Below are 16,649 nucleotides of genomic sequence, written 5' to 3'. Positions count from 1 at the left end.
AGAACTCTAAAATACAAAAATAAAAAAATATAAATAAAAAAATTAAAAAAAAAAAAGGATAGTAAGTCAAGCTGTGCCTGGTGACCCAGCAGGTTGGAGCATAGCACTGTGGAGCTCGGCAGTTATCACAGCATGGGTTTGACCCCCAACCAGGGGGCATCCCCCATGGCACAGCAGACCTCCTGGCCCACCTTCTGCTCCCCTCAGCAGTGTATTTCAGTAGATCTACCTATTTTGTTCTCCATTCTGTCTCTGGTGAGTCCTCCCCTCCCTTCCCCCATCCCCCTCTGGCCTGTACCCTGGTTCTTGTATGAATAAATCTTAAAAAAAGGATAGGAAGTCTGTGGGTCTCTAGTGCAGTGAGAATTTGCTCTCCAATTCCTGAAAGTGTCCTAGAATGTAACAGGCTCTCAGAAGAGAATGGCTGAGTGCTATAACAGGAGGCAGGAACCTAGGTCAGGGATTCCCACTAGGCAGTCATAGCTGTATACCACAAACATGGCAGATGCTATAATTGAATGTTTGCTTACCCCAGAATTCATTGGTAGAAATAATAGTCCCCAAGGTCATAATATTAGAAGGTGTCTTTGGAATTGGTTAAGCCATGAGGACATTAGGATTAATGGCCTTATAAAAGAGGCTCCAGAGAGCTCCCTCACCCCTTCCTCCATCTGAGGAAACAATGAAAAAGACTAACATGTATGAAGAAGACACTGAATCTCACAGACACTGAATTCCCCAGCCCCCTATCTTGATCTTAGACTTTTACCCTCCTGAACTGAGAAATGTTTGTTGTTTATAAGCTTTCTGCTATATTAGTGTGTAACCTACGGAGATCTGATGACTCCAAACTGTTAGGGGTGCACATTCTGAACTGTGTGCACAAAGGCAAAAGAAGAGTATTTCTAGGTGTAATAGATATTTAATATTGATAGAATTGCTCTGTGTGTGAGAGAGAGAATGAGAGAAAGGATTTCAAATAATAGTTTCCCCATAAAACTTCAAAAATTACCCATCCCCTCGTGGGAAAATGCCCAGCCAAACAGGCTAGTCCTGAAGCCGGGCCACTAAGGCCAGAAAGTCTGTCACAAGTCTAAGGTACCTTCTGGCAGGAAACCACAAGAAAGGGGTTAGACAGGTCTCAGAGATCTGGGACACAAGCAGAGAGTCAAAATTCAAAATATACCATATAATCCACCGTGAGTTCAAGATAATGGTCACCATTATCTCTGCCTAGGAACAAGAACAGTCTACTCACTCAACTCCTGTTTATTACAAGTGGCCCCTCCATCTTCAAAGCCCTCAGCAGTGTCAATCTTTCTGTTGTTTTGCTTCCTCTCAGACTTTGCGATCTGCCATTAACTTTAGAGAAGCGTCTGTTTTTAAAAGTTGCTAAGATTAAATAATCTTAGTTTGAGGTCAACTGGTCAAATAAAAGAGTTTAATCATAGGAGTGATATCTCATATAGGTTATAGGGATTAAAGCAGACACATCTTTGAAGGACTGTTTTAGAAAACCTGTCTTACACAAGACTCAATAAATAATAGTTGCCTTTCATCTTGCATTTCAATGAGCATTCCTTGGTTCCCTACTATAATCCAAGAAATGAGTTAAAGACAATACGACATTGTCCTTTATGTTAAAAAATGTATAATTTAGTGGAGAAAACTAATACTGAAAGAGGTCAGTTTGATACATTAATAAGAGCTAATACTTATACAGAAGTGCCCATTCCTGTTACTAGCAGTATACGGTTATATTGCCGCACAGGGCAAGGAAAGGAATACACATAAAGTGGTATAGGTAAAAACAGTACATCCTTTGAAGCATGGAGTGTACCTTAGAGGGACTGAAGGGAGGAACAGATAGGAGGAGTCAGTCTATCAGGGAATCTTTGAGAAAGTAATGATATATGAACTCATCTGCAAGGAAGATTAGGAATTTGGCCAAGCACAAAAAAAGATGTATGCAGTTGTGAGTGTGTGTGTGAGTGTGTGTTAGTATGTGTAAGTGGTGATGGTGGGGGAGGGCTGTTGGGGGTGGAGCATGGAGATTTTATAAGCATAAAGGCAGAAAGAAAAACAGTTAACTAGTATCAGAATGCAAAATACCAATATATACAGCTGGAGAACTAATGCTAGAATAACCTATTTATATTATAGAAAGTCTTATATACAAACAAGGGAGCAAGTTTAATATAATGGTGGAGATGAATGAAGGAAAAAAAAAAAGTCAGTTATTCAGAGTAACTCAGATAGTCCAATATAGAATAGGAAGAAAACAATGTACCTTGAAATCTATCTCTGTTCCCCAAGCATTTATCCTGTCACTCATTATTGCTATGAGCAGATTTAATGAATCTTTAGCAGAAACTAAAAATTTGCCTATTGCTTTAAAATATGACCTGTTTCATTTTCAAAGAAAAGGAGACTGGAAAGTCATCAGTGCTATAACAAGCCTTCAAAACCTTCTTGTATGTACTCCAGAATGGTCGATGCCTTTTCTACTTGGAAGGCGAGCTTCTATGGACCCTAGAATTGCAGAGGAAAGCTACTGGGATGATGAGAAAAAAGTATGTGGACTGATACTTTGTTCCTCTGTTCATTTGTCCCCTCTGATTGCATCTTGAAGCATTAGACTTGTCCTACTGGTTTGTCCCCAATTATGCCTCAGTTAAATGGTCTGGCTAGACTAAATGACTTCACAGTTCCTGGGAAAAACAGAAAATTTTTTCTACCCTACCATCATAACTTAAAGATAACAAATAAATGAAGACTTGGGACACCACGGTAAGGGCAATGTCTTGTGGTTAAAAATGAATAGTAATGTTTAAGGGGAGAAGTTAGATATAAATGAATATGTAGATAACTGGATAAAGTCTTAAAAATATAAATATATAATATATAAATGAATACTTATGTTTGTGCATTGAGTATAATTTAAAATTTTTTATCTTATCAGACATGTTTTACATGTTCAATTCAATTCCCTTCAAAGAAAAGGGGACTATTTCATTGCATAGAGACTTGAAACTATACATCAAGGTTCCCTGGTCAAGAGGAGATATATATAAATCATTCAGGATTCTTGATTGCAAAAAAATATAATCTTACACTTTCTATTTACATTGCTTTTCTGTTACTGTGTAATAAATTATGACATTTACCAGTTTATGAGGAATTTTAAAAATCATAGGTTCTGTGCATCAGGAATCCAACATATTTTAGCCTGGTCTTTTGTTCAGGGATTTATGAAGCTGATACCATGTTGTCAGCTGCATCCTTATTGTCTCAACAATTTTTAAGTGAACAGTTTGTGCAATAAGCTCTGCTATGCAACCATGGGCATAGTCTGTACACAGATTCTGCCATCTTGAAAAACTGAAGCTCTGTACCCATTAGCATAACAGGATAATCTGCTATTGATTAACTCAAAACCAATTGTTGTGGGGACATGGACATTAATCATATTCTTAAAATTCCTTCACCTTTGTCATATAACATAAACTAATTGAAAGAGTGAAATTCATTGTATTTACAGTTTTGTCTGAGACTTAAGTTATGGGGATTACACGTGGTATGTATACTAGAGTCAAGAACTTTGGGGTTCACCTTGGAATTTTGCCCACCATATTTCATAAGCAGAAAACATATATGGAAAAGTTGTTAAATGGTTCTAGAATTAGTGGGAAGGCTGCAGAGTTAAATTCCAAAATGAATAGGGATAAATGTAAGTGAAGCAGTAACAAATGTAATCAAGATAACACATAAACTCTGATAAAAATGACACAGTAATCAACCAGATAGTAATTGTTATTAACAGGGAGGTAACCAGCCTATAAGATGGCCTGCAGTGATCCTGCCTCCTGGTATTCAAATCCTCTGTGGTGTTCTCATACTGTTTCTTGTTCTTTGTGATCAACATCACAGGTGGAAATCTGTCACTGTCAAGTTATAAAAGACACATTGGCTTCAGTGTTACTTGCTTTATCACACTACTGAATGACTGGCCTTTTTTTTTTTTTTCTTTAAGATTATTTATGCATAAAAGAACTGGGTGTAGACCAGGTATGGGTTCAGGGAGTTAAGAGTAAGAGAATTCACCAAAGACAGAGTGGGGAGCAGAACAGACAGATTGACTGAAATACACAGCTGAGGGGGACAGTGGGCGGCAGGACAGGAGTGGTCTGCTGTTCCATAAAAGGTCAGCTCCCTAGTGGGAGATCAAATTCAGGCTGCAGTGGCTGCTGATAGCTTCAGAGTGATGAGACATAAACCCTTGTGCCACTAGGGAGGCCCTGAACGACTCCTTGTGTGGGATGTGGACTGACACTCAGGTAACTTTAGGGACCTGCCCACATTATGAGACCGGACACCTCAAAACGGGTGACACCTCATTATGAGACCTGACACCTCAAACCCTTGTTGGAAGCAGCTCCTCCAGTTCCAATGAAGATACTCAGTAAATGACTGTACTCCAAAAAGCTAAATATGGTTTTTACACAGTAAGAAGATTTTAAACTAACAAAGATGAATATGCGATTATATTCCTATATATATATACATACCTATGTACATGCAATATGTACTATTACTACCTAGCCTTTTACAAATAATGTTTGCCGACCCTTCTACAACTATCACTAGGAAAATCATGAACTCTGTTCTTCTTTTTAAAATTTTTGCTTTAGCTTGCCAACATTTTCTACAAACTTAAGAACCTGGGTGTGAATGTCCTATCATACACATTTTGTTCCAGCACATAAAACTTAACTACTAAAGCATTGAAAGAATGTCTAACTCCATGTAGCTTCTGTCATGAGCTGCACAGTCCTTTCTCCCAGCAAGTATCATAAAAAGAGAATTACCCCTAATTAATAAGTGTTCAGACTCTTGTAATTCTATAATGCAATGTTACCTCAATAAATATTAAAAAAGTGTTCTGGTGATAGGTAACAAGCAATTAACAAAAAAGACATAATTCTGCTTAGATCGGTTGTATTAACTCTCCTTAGCATTTCAGAGACAAAATTCATCTTTGCAGATATTAGTGCACTAAAGAGGCTGTCTAGATAACTCTTATCACTTACATTGATTTCTGTACAACTTGGTTTAACTTTTTTTTTTTTAAGAACTACCACACATCCTTCCAACAAATTCATTTTTTGCTTACAGTCAATTTCTGTGCTGGCAACAAAGAATTCTCTCTAATGATATTATCGCTATGTGTGAAGATGATTATCAGACAATTTTAAAAAGAAAAAAGGGGGCTAGAAGAACATGCTATATGATAACATAAGGGTAGTACCAGAAAAACTGAATGTATAATAATAATGATATAATATAATAAAAATATTATATATGTCAAAAGTCTTGCTATTAACATCTGCTGTGAGGATATAGAAAACCACTATTGTTTCTGTGGTTACAGTTACAACAAAGTTAAGCTTTAACAATGTCTCCTCCCAGTGATGGGGTGATTATGCCAGTGATGGGGTGATCACCAAACTTTGGTTTGGTGATGACAGGTCAGAGGAAGTAGCAAAGTCACATGAAAACCTTTTTTGACAACTCATAGATCTTGTTAGCTGAAATAATTTGATTCAATGTTTTTAATAATAATTTAGCTCTCTAAGATATTTTGATCCATTAAATGAGAACCTTTCTTAATAGGAAATACTTCATTACCAGTTTATTTTTCACAAGTAGGTTACATGAGGACATGTTTCTGAACACTGCCATAATAATAAGGGTAAGCAGAAAATTATATGTTTATTATTAAATATAAGAATGAAATAATAATGAAAAAAGGCTTAATATTTTCTTTAGCTCGCTCTACCCCCAACTATTCTATAACAACAAATATTAATGAGCACATGTCATGTGTTAAACTCTACAAGAGTGCTAATCTTATGACAAAATAAATATATATACATACACCTGTCGCCTCTACAATCAACAACTTAAAATGGGCCATAACTCAACTCTGTGATCAGACATAGCACCATCCTTAGTAGGATAACTCCTTTATGTTCCTTGGCTGTATATATTTTTGCCCAAATGTATAGCCCAAATACAATCAGATTTTTTAGATCACTTATTATTTTAAAAGAAATAAGGGGGTTAGAAGAACATGTTAAATGATACAGTAAGGATAGTACCAGAAAAAGTGAAATATAAAAGTCTCAGAATAGTTGACCTGGTATCTTAAAATAAAAAAAGAAAATGTGAAAAATACACAAGTGATATTTTAGTTTGAGATGCTGAAAGAATAACAAATAAATTAAACATAAAAGTTTAATTAAGATGTGGGGGAAATGTTATAATTGATTAATGGGAAATTTTTAATATCGACTGGGTTTTGGATAACTTTAAAGATGATTTCCATAAATAGCTAATTATGTTAAATAATATCTGTTAGACTTTTTCTGAATTGCAGGAGAAAAAAATCACATGTGTGCGTTAACTTTTAATACAATAGAGTCCAACAAAGCTTAAGACAAAAATGCCTTCAAATTAGAAATTTTAAATGATAGAAAAATATGGAAGGCTTGCATTAATCTCACCAAAATGGTTTCAACAAGTAGCTAAAGGATTAACTTCCTTTAGTCCATGAAAATAAATTAACAAATAAATTGGCAAATTATTTTTACGTTTCTTACTAGTTAATGCTGAGAATATGCTTGCATTCTATAGTTAGTCCTTTAAGGACAAAATTTCTTTTGTTCTCTCATACATGAAAGCATAATGTACCTCACATTGTACATGCTTGACAAATGTTTATTATTGATCAATTTACTGAGACTGTTATTTGCAAGTGGGGTCATAACATATATACTATATTCTTTTTAAATATATGTGCTGCATTCATAGCATTGCAATAATTGTTAAACTCCCCCTAAATATCTATTTGCATTATTTTGAAAAGTTTTTTTTTTAAAAGAAACAAAATGAAATCACTATGATGGAGCTTAGTGCCTATCTCTTTTTATATAGCCATAAATCATGGACATCTTCCTATGACAATGAACATAGGTCCACAGTACACTAATACAATTCAGTGTGCTTAATTAATCTTTTGGTGACTTTAAAGGCATTTTACAAATTTTCTATGCTAAAAAAAAGTCCTAGTTGTACATTTCAGGTTCAACATTTTAAAGGAAAAATTCCTAGAGATGGGATTAAAAAACAGAAGCTTGAGCCCCAAACATGAAATCAATAAGTTCATTAGCAGACTATATAACTGATTATATGGACCCAACTATTGTTTATCTAATTTGGAAGATGTAATTTCTGTCATTAAAAGGTATTTTATAAAAGAATACATCTAAAAGCTACCCAGTGGGAGTTTTCAAATATTTTGAAAGGTTTCATTAGTAAAGAACGTAAGAAACTTGTGAGAATCTTTGTGGTTTAAAGTCTTGGATAAACTGAAAGTACTCAACTATTAAAAGTGCTAGCAACATCTGCTGTGGGAAATAGCAAACCACTGTTGTTTTTGTGGTTATAATAGCAACAAAGTTAAGCACTAATAATGACTCCTCCCAGTGATGGGTTGATTCTGTATAACTGTAGTTTGGTGATGACAGATCAGAGGAAGTGCAAAGTGACACAAAAACCTTTTTTGACAACTCACGGATCTCAGGCAGATTTTGAACTTTATCCTCTAAGGGACTACCTTATTTATTGAAATTTTAGATAAAGCTTTTTGATGAACTTAGAGTCATATACATTAATGACATCCTGAATTTATTATCTGATTATTATTTATAACTTTGTTACAATAGTTTTAGGTGTTTAGAGCATGCATGAACTTTGACATTTGAGAACTTGGAATGGTATCCTACTGTTTTCTCCAGGTCAAGAAATAACCTCTGTCATTCTCTCACCCTTTCCCCTCATTATATCTCTATCTCTATCATCTCTATCTCTATCTCTATCATCTCTATCTCTATCTCTGTGTTTTTTTTAAACATCATTCTTCACTCTGCACATTTTTCATCTCAGTTGTAGTCCCTGTGGACTTCTCACCACCACTTCACCCAAGTGCCATCAGCACAGTCCTGTGTGCTCTTCCCACCCCAATTTTGTTCCTTTCTCCTCCCCCGTAGACCTAACATCAACTAACAACTCTAAACCAGAGTTTTCTCACTTTTTAAAAGGAAGCATAATGTACCATAACGGATAATTCTCCATCTGCTATGGAGACTACACTTGAGTGGGGAGGTCCTATACTTTCAAAATTCTAACAGTGAAGAAACCAATGTACTATAATTTAAAAAAAAAATACTTAAAATGTAACAAAGTGGAGAAGATTACAAATTAATGTTGGTAAAATGAGATAATGCTAGGTGGCTGTCATCTGATAAGCAGTCTGCAATATCAATCCTCCCTTCAGTAATCATAGTGATGCTGTACATCCAGCAGTTTCCAATTAATACTACTGGGAGATGATTGTGTGAGCTCAACATATTGACAATGACCTTTGAATTTTATTCCATATTCATATGGAGTTCTACGTACTGTTGTATATAATCATATAAGTTGTAAAACCATATTAATTTTATTTATTGGTAGAAAAAAGCTACATTAATAAAAATGTATGAATTATAGATTTTTAAAAAAGAGTTCTATTACTTTTAAATTAATTTAATAACTAGAAGTAAACTAAAAGGAAAGTTTTCAGTAATTTCTATGAGGGGATACATTTTGTTCTAAAAGTAAAATTAGTGCTTTTTCATATTATGAATTGTTAGTAATTTACTGTGTGTTATTGAGACTTCTTGAGGTAACTCACAAGTAATTAAAAAAATTTCCCCCTGAAACCTCATTCTATTGTAGAATTTTTTATTTACAATTAAGCTTAAAAATTTGTTTTTTAAAGATTTATTTGTGCATACAGAACTGGGGTACAGGCCAGAGGCTCAGGGGCGGTGAGAGGCTTCACCAGAGACAGAGTGGGGAGCAGAACAGGCAGATCGACGAAGTACACTGTTGAGGGGAGCAGCGGCGGGTCAGGAGAGGTCTGCCATGCCAGGTGGTTACCTGTGGGGCAGGCGGGGATCGAACTCATGCTGAAGTGGCTTTAGCTTCTCAGTGCTGTGCTTTAACCCACTGCGCCACCAGGGAGGGCCTAAACTTAAAAATTTTTTAAAAGCACAAGTTGGCTTGCTGTGATTTTCTCACTGTCAATTTCTTAAAGTTGGTTAAAGAAAAAATGGTTAACAACCATTTCTCTACAATCATTTAGATTTTAATTTCAAACTTAACATTGAAAACAACGTCATATTTAACTAAAACATTGTTTAGCAATGTAAAAGGACTTAAATCTATTAAGTTAATAAATACTAAGCATGTGTTATGAGTCCAACATTAGGTTAGGAATAAAAAGATGAATTTCATGTGGCTAAATGTTGGGAGGAAATTTAGAGATAATCTAATACAAGCCTCTTACTGAGCCGAGGAGGCAATTTAGGATTCTGGGAGATGAAGTGGTTTACCCATAGTTAGCAGATTAGTGTAGCCAAGATGAGAACATTTCCAATTGGTATTCCTTGCATAGCTTTCCACTCATTGTCCCCAAGATTTACAAAAGATACTCAGTATACGTTTTTTGCATACACTAAAGCTCTTTTAGCTCAGCTATCTCAACAAAGCAGATCAGGAAAATTTCCATGATAGTCAGCATCTCAAAATAGCAACAGGTCACTGCAGCTTTTTTCCTAACTCTGGAAGAAAGAAAGAAATTCTCATAATACATCTTGCACTGGTCAAATAGTCCCTCTCAATGAATATTTGACTGCTTACTATTTACCTGGTTTTGTGCTATACTCTAAGGATATAAAATAGATCCAAAATAGTCTTTATCCACAAGAAATTAATAACTTATTGGTGGAAGGAAAGATGTAAGGAGGTAATTTTAGTAACACTAAACCTAGCCCAAACTAGTGCCTAGGAAAACACATCCCAAATAAAAAAATTGTTAAAAGTTTCTTCTTGCTAGGATTTTTTTTTAAGACTTTATTACAAAAGTTTATTTTTACATCATTTTGTACATTTTTTTTCCATCTCAGTTGTAATCCCCGCGGGTTTCCCATCACCAAGTCATCCATGTGCCATCACCATAATCCCGTGCATTTCCCTCCCCCCACCCCGTTTTTGATCCCATTCCCCACTCCACCCCCGCAAAATGTCTCTGGTATATGGTTGTTCATTATTTTTGTTATTTTCCACCTGTCCATTATACTCCTGCTATGAATGAAACCATCCGGTATTTTTCTTTCTCTTTCTGGCTTATCTCACTAAGCATGATCTTTTCCAGTTCCATCCAAGTTGCTGCAAAAGACATGTGTTTCTCTTTTTTGGTTGCTGAGTAATATTCCATTGTATATATGTACCACTTCTTTTTTATCCAGTCATCTACTTTTGGGCATTTGGGCTGCTTCCATGTTTTTCCAATTGTAAATAAAGCAGCAATAAACATGGGGGTACAAGTATCTTTTTCAATCAGTATTTTTGTGTCTTTTGGGTAGATACCTAGGAGTGGGATTGCTGGGTCGTAAGGAAGCTCCATGTTTTCTAGGATGTTTTGATGAAGGCTCAAATGCCCAAATCCTACTTCAAAACTCCTCAAAGTTCTATAGCAGTTATGCAAAAAAAAAAAAAAAGGCAAGGCAAAGTTAGCAATTGGGTTCCAAACCTCCACACAGAGAGATATGATATATAGAACTGTAGTGTGGGGAGTGCTGTTTTTTTTTTTTTAATATAGTTGAATTTGATGACTTTAGGTCAAAGCACTAGCTAACACAAATATTTGGGGTCTTATCTTGGTCATATATTACAAAAATAGGCCTAAGAGATTGTGCTAAATAATTAGGCATTTGATATTTTGGGCTAGTCCTGAGTTTTAATGCTCTGATGAGAGGGTGCCATACAGAGCAAGTTCCTATCTCTGATTTAACACTTATAAATCCTACCGAATGCTAGGGTCATGTTTATGTCCTAGTCAACAATTTGAAATCTAATCAACCTCTCTTTGAACAATTTGGTGTCTTGCATCAAGTGTTATTTCCTCTTTAGAGTTCTCTTTAACTTTTTTCCCGCCAGATAATCTCAAAAACTCATCTTAAATTTTATTCATAAAAATCTTTTTCATGTTAGCAACTATGAATCAATCTTTTTCATTATGTCCTATCACCTATTATGCTTATAAATATAAAAGTACGGGGCCTTCCCTGGTGGTGCAGCGGGTTAAAGCACAGCACTAAGAAGCTAATGCCACTTCAGCATAAGTTCAATCCCCGCCTGCCCAGGAGGTGACCACATGGCGAGGCAGACCTCTCCTGACCCGCCCGCTGCTCCACTCAGCAGTGTACTTTGTCAGTCGGCCTGTTCTGCTCCCTACTCTGTCTCTGGTGAAGCCTCTCACATCCCCTACACCTTTAGCCTGTACCCCAGTTCTGTATGCCTAAATAAATAAATCTTAAAAATAAATAAATAAATAAATAAACAAATATAAAAGTGCCTAAATATTTATTTTAGCATGCTGTTAAATCAACTGAAGAGCTAAACATTTTAATAGAGTTTCTGACCATCCATTTAAAGCTTTAGGTATTAGTAGCTAGGTTACGAGAAGTGACATAAACATTCTGAACAATTACAGTTTTACAGTGAATTTTTACTTTTGAAACTCATTTGTCCAGTTAACCTTGGTGTTATCTGAGAAGTAGTCTACCACAGTATGATGATTATCTGATAAGGAAGTACAGCTAGCTGCATACAACAGCAGCAATGCTGCAAAGTTCTTCTGTAGCACTTTGCTTTTAATTTTTTCTTGCCATAAACATGATCTGTGCACTCTATAACAAAAGATGTTTGATTTTTTTTAAAGCTTATCAGTTTTGAATGCTATTGTGTTCACATTTTTTTGCATATGAAACTTCAATGATCCCCTCAAACCACATTTTTATTCTCCTATAAAAACAAGTATTTAATTAACTGGCAGATTACTATCTGCAAGAGAGTTAATCTTGAGATTTAGGTGGTCAGTTCAATTGAACACACATTAACTACTTGCTTACAATCGATGTAGGTCCTACATATACCAAGTGCTTGGACCATGAAGGTAGGGAATTCACAGCATGTTAAGGTAAGGGCAGATGGGCCAGATAACTATAATGAAATATTGACAAATGTTTTAAGGAACAGTGGGAGTGTAGTATGAAAGAACATGGGACCATGAGTTGGGTGAAAGGGAGGACAAAGCTGAGAAAAGCAATGATTAGGATCTTTGGGATTGCAACATGGCTCCCAATTTTAGCTCCCTCACTGTGCTTCTTGACATTCTAATTTTCCACCTTCATCTAGCTGCTTCTTCCATTCCCTGCCTTCTGTTAGCAAAACTTTTCTAGAACTGATGTGATCACGGATTATTTCCCTGTTGACTAGTCAGTCAGAGCTTACTAAACCTTTCGGTATTTGACTAGTGACACGCTCCCACACCCTTTTTTAACATTGAGATAACACTGGTTTATGACACAGTATGATTTAGAGTTATAAGTTAACACTTCCTCAGATGTATGTCACCACCCCACCCAAAACCAAAGCACCCACAATCCTTTATTATAGGTCTTCATTCTCTTCTTTTTGATGTTCTTTTCTTCCTAACTTTCCTGATGCCATATAGTTCTGATTTTCCTGCTATTTCTGTGATTTTAGCTTTTTTTTTCATCTCCCCTATAGAAGGAAAACACATGTCCCTTCACATTGATCTGCTCAAAATTCTGATCTTCGTTGGCTCTTTTCTCACTTTATAATCTTGGTCTAGGCAATTTTATCTAAGCCCATGTATGGACTTCATAATTCATTCAGTAAACTTTTAAAAAAATATGTACCAAATATCAGTACCTAAAACAATGACTGGCCCCCATTGGTGCTGATTAAGCAATTTTTTAATTTAATGCATGAATAAATGAATAGGACCTACATCTGTGCTAGATGCACATATCAATAAAGTGATATCTTTCTTCTTTAATCCAGTCATAGTGTAGTGAAGCCATAGATTTTACTCCTCCAGAAAATTTTGTTTTTCTTAATTTTCTGAACTTTTATAATGTGCTTTGATGGGTATTCTGTTTTCATCCATTGACTGAGTACTTAGTGGACACTTCAATCTTACAAGCCTGACCCCAGTAATGTCCTCACTCCTGAACAGATTGTATGACAAGAGTATATGCAGCAGTGACTGGCTCAGTGTTAAGTCCCTTATCCTTTCCTAGAACTGATTATTGGGGTTGGGGTACTTGGACTGACAACACAGGAAGAGTGACTTCCCAAAGAAAGTCAAGGTGCTGTTACTAAAAGAACCAGAGATATTAATTATGTAATGTAAATAAAAAACTCATAGTGAGGCTTCCCTGGTGGCAGCCTCTAATAGTGTCAGCACTATGAAGCTATCACCAGCCATAATGGCCTGAGTTCAATCCCTGGCCAGGGCGCTAGCCCACATGTCAGACCAGATTTCTCTCTTGCCCACTACTCCTCTCAGTACTATATTTTGGTAGATCTGCCTGTTCTGCCCCCCTCTCTGTCTCTGGTGAATGTGCTCACTTCCCACAACTCTGGCCTACACCCAAGTTCTTGCATTCATAAATAAATAAAAATAAAAATAAATCTTAAAAAAAAGCTCTTAGTGAATATGCAGCTACATGAAAGCTTAACTTATAATCAAGATACTGAATTTTGTATAACTGAATTTGCTGTGGTTCAAATGGTATGAGTAGCATTTAATTACTTAAAACTGACCATCCTAACAAAGCAACTCAAAGCAGAGTGAAGAAGTATTTTAAATTTCATAGGTAGCATGTTAACTTTTATTCATTTTAGAAGTATTTGAAATTCTAATTAGAGTTTACAGATTCACTACAAATCTATCATTTTTCTAAAATTCTGAACATCAGTGCTTGTTTATGTACTGGCCCATTTATGGGATATCCAGGAGCCAAATTGTGTAAAAGAGAAGGACTATTTTCCATTTAGGCCATGAGAATGTTTACCACTTTCTCCTGCCAATTAATTTTTTAAAGGTCCTCATCTCTTCCCCTGCATGTTGCCCCCCACAGGGAGGGGACTCAGCCCTCTATGTTGTTTTATCTGACTTTCAGCCCTTGTTTGGAAAAGAACCTCTCAAGTATTTATTTGAACCACATAAATATTCTACATACTAAAAACCACGGGATTAATAAAAAAAAAGCCTCTAAAATTGAAAGTGGAAACAAGATCTCAGCTGTATATCAACTTGTTAACATACTTACACAAAGAAAAAAAGTATTTCCACGGAGTTTTGAATGTCTATCTTCTTTTTACTTAAAGGGTCTAGAAGTGATGATATCATTATATTGCCCAGACTTGAAGAATTAGTCTGTACAAGGAATGAGATTTACTTAAAGAAATGTCTCATTTGAAATCTGCCGGAGTTAGGTAAAAGTTGAGTTGTCTTATCTTGTGCCTCAAAACAGAACAAGTCCTCGAATACAGTTCATGCAGTTCCATGCGGTTTCCATTGACCAAATTTGGAACAAGTCAGCTACCGAAAGAAAATAATCAATGATTGTAGAATGTTTGTAGAATGTTGAATAACAGAAAACCATTACTTTCAGTTTCTATGAACAGGGAGAGAGAGAGAAATTTGTTTGCTATCAGCAGAGGTGGCTTATCAATTTCTTTCTAGAAGTAGTTAAGAAATTGTTTATGAGGTCTTTTTTGAAAAAACTACTGAAGACACACAATATGTGAAAACTTTTTTTTTTTTAAAGAATATCAGTTCATTAATTTTGAGAAAATAGAATTGGAAAAATTCACCTTTGGAACACCTAAGGAAGTAACTGATTCAGGCAAAGACCATCAATAGAAGCTAAAAACACTTAATGGAAAAACTGAGGGGGAGGAGAATGTTTGTATAGAGTGTCTAAGGATCCTCCCACAGATTACTTAGTTGCAAAGGGAGAAAAGTCTTACCTTTGCAATGGAAACACCTGCTTATTTAGCATAGCTATCATACCTACACTAGGGTCATTGACAGACAAACTGAAACTATGTGGTTCTTGGTGTGGTTACAGGATTAGAATCAGTGTGAAACACTTATGCCAAAAATGTTTAACCTAGATTTAATTGAATGTTTAGATCCAATTCCCAGTTTACAGAAAAAAATGAACAAGTTGAATAGACCAGAACACAGATTTGAAATGTCAAAAAAGGCAGTTTTTGTATATAATGAACAAAGGGTCTGAGAAAAGAAGTCTGAAGGAACTTTAGGGAAGACAGAAGTTGCTCCCTCAGCTTTTATTTAGAAGTCTTATTCCTTCATTAGAACAACATGTTGATTGTCTAGTGATTTTGGTATTTTATCCAAGTGTAAGGAAATATTTTCATGGATAGAATAACAACTCCAATTTCAATAATGAAACATTTCAAATTTGAGAAATAACAAATTTGACTTAGAATTGAAGACCTTGTTTTAAATAGAAGAAACAGTTTTGGCCCTCCCAGGTGGCGCGATGGGTTAGGACACAGCACTGTATGCTAGTCACAGCCACTTCAGTGCCAGTTCATCCCCAGCTCCGGAGGTGACCTGCATGGCCCAGCAGACCTCTCCTGACTCCCCGACTGCTCCCCTCAGCAGTGCACTTCATTGATTTACCTACTCTGCTCCCCACTCTGTCTCTGGTGAATTATCTCACCACCCCTGCACCTCTGGCCTGTACTCCAGTTCTGTATGCATAAATAAATTTAAAAAAAAAGAAGAAACAGTTCTTGTCTAAATATAGACACTTAGAGTCCCTGCTTCAACTTTTACAGCTTGCTACGTTAAGTTCTTATTGAATGTACATTTGCCTTCTTTGCAATGCAATTAAATTAACTGCTATACCGATTTTTAAAATGCTCTTCTTTGGACTTCTAACTACATTGATTTCTTGTTGATTTGGTTAGCTTGTTATGATAAGTTAGATTTAGCAAATGACATTAGAAATTACTTTTCTTAAATTTTGCTTAAGCTAGGTAAAATGGCAGAGAGGCACATGTTTCATTCCTTTTCTACAAAATGGAGAGTTTAGACTAAAGATTCTCTTTGGTTTGCAGGAAAGAGAAATGTGGAGATGGCAAAAGCAGCTACATCCGTTTTTGAGAGAGCAGCAATTTCAGGCTCACCCTTTGGAGCAGCCAGGTAGAATAGCTTCTGAGACCTGCCCTATTTTTGCCACTACAACTCCACCCTTGCGCCTCCCAGAAACACCCTTCAACTTACCCTCTTCTCAAACTATACCATCTATACCATGTTCTTCCCCTACATTATTACTGTTAGATAATAAATAAAATTGCATATATTTAGAGAAATCTATTTTGTAGTTTGCTACATTCATTTTAAATCTTAGGTAATATTCTGTCAGCTATATAGCGATGAGAAATAGAAAAATGTTATTTTATAGTATACATGAGGAAAGTACCTAGTAATTTTATAGTAAAGCTCCCTTATCGTCTAACTTAGAGTTCTCAATGTGTAATCTTTAGCCTTATGGTATTAGCTTCACCTTGGAACTGGATAAAATTGCAGAATTTTGGATCTGAACTAGACTTAATGAATCAGACACTGG

Source organism: Condylura cristata, unplaced genomic scaffold (assembly GCF_000260355.1).
Source record: "Condylura cristata isolate star-nosed mole 26May11 unplaced genomic scaffold, ConCri1.0 scaffold00004, whole genome shotgun sequence".
NCBI classification, from domain to species: domain Eukaryota; kingdom Metazoa; phylum Chordata; class Mammalia; order Eulipotyphla; family Talpidae; genus Condylura; species Condylura cristata.
This window is presented reverse-complemented; position numbering follows the sequence as displayed.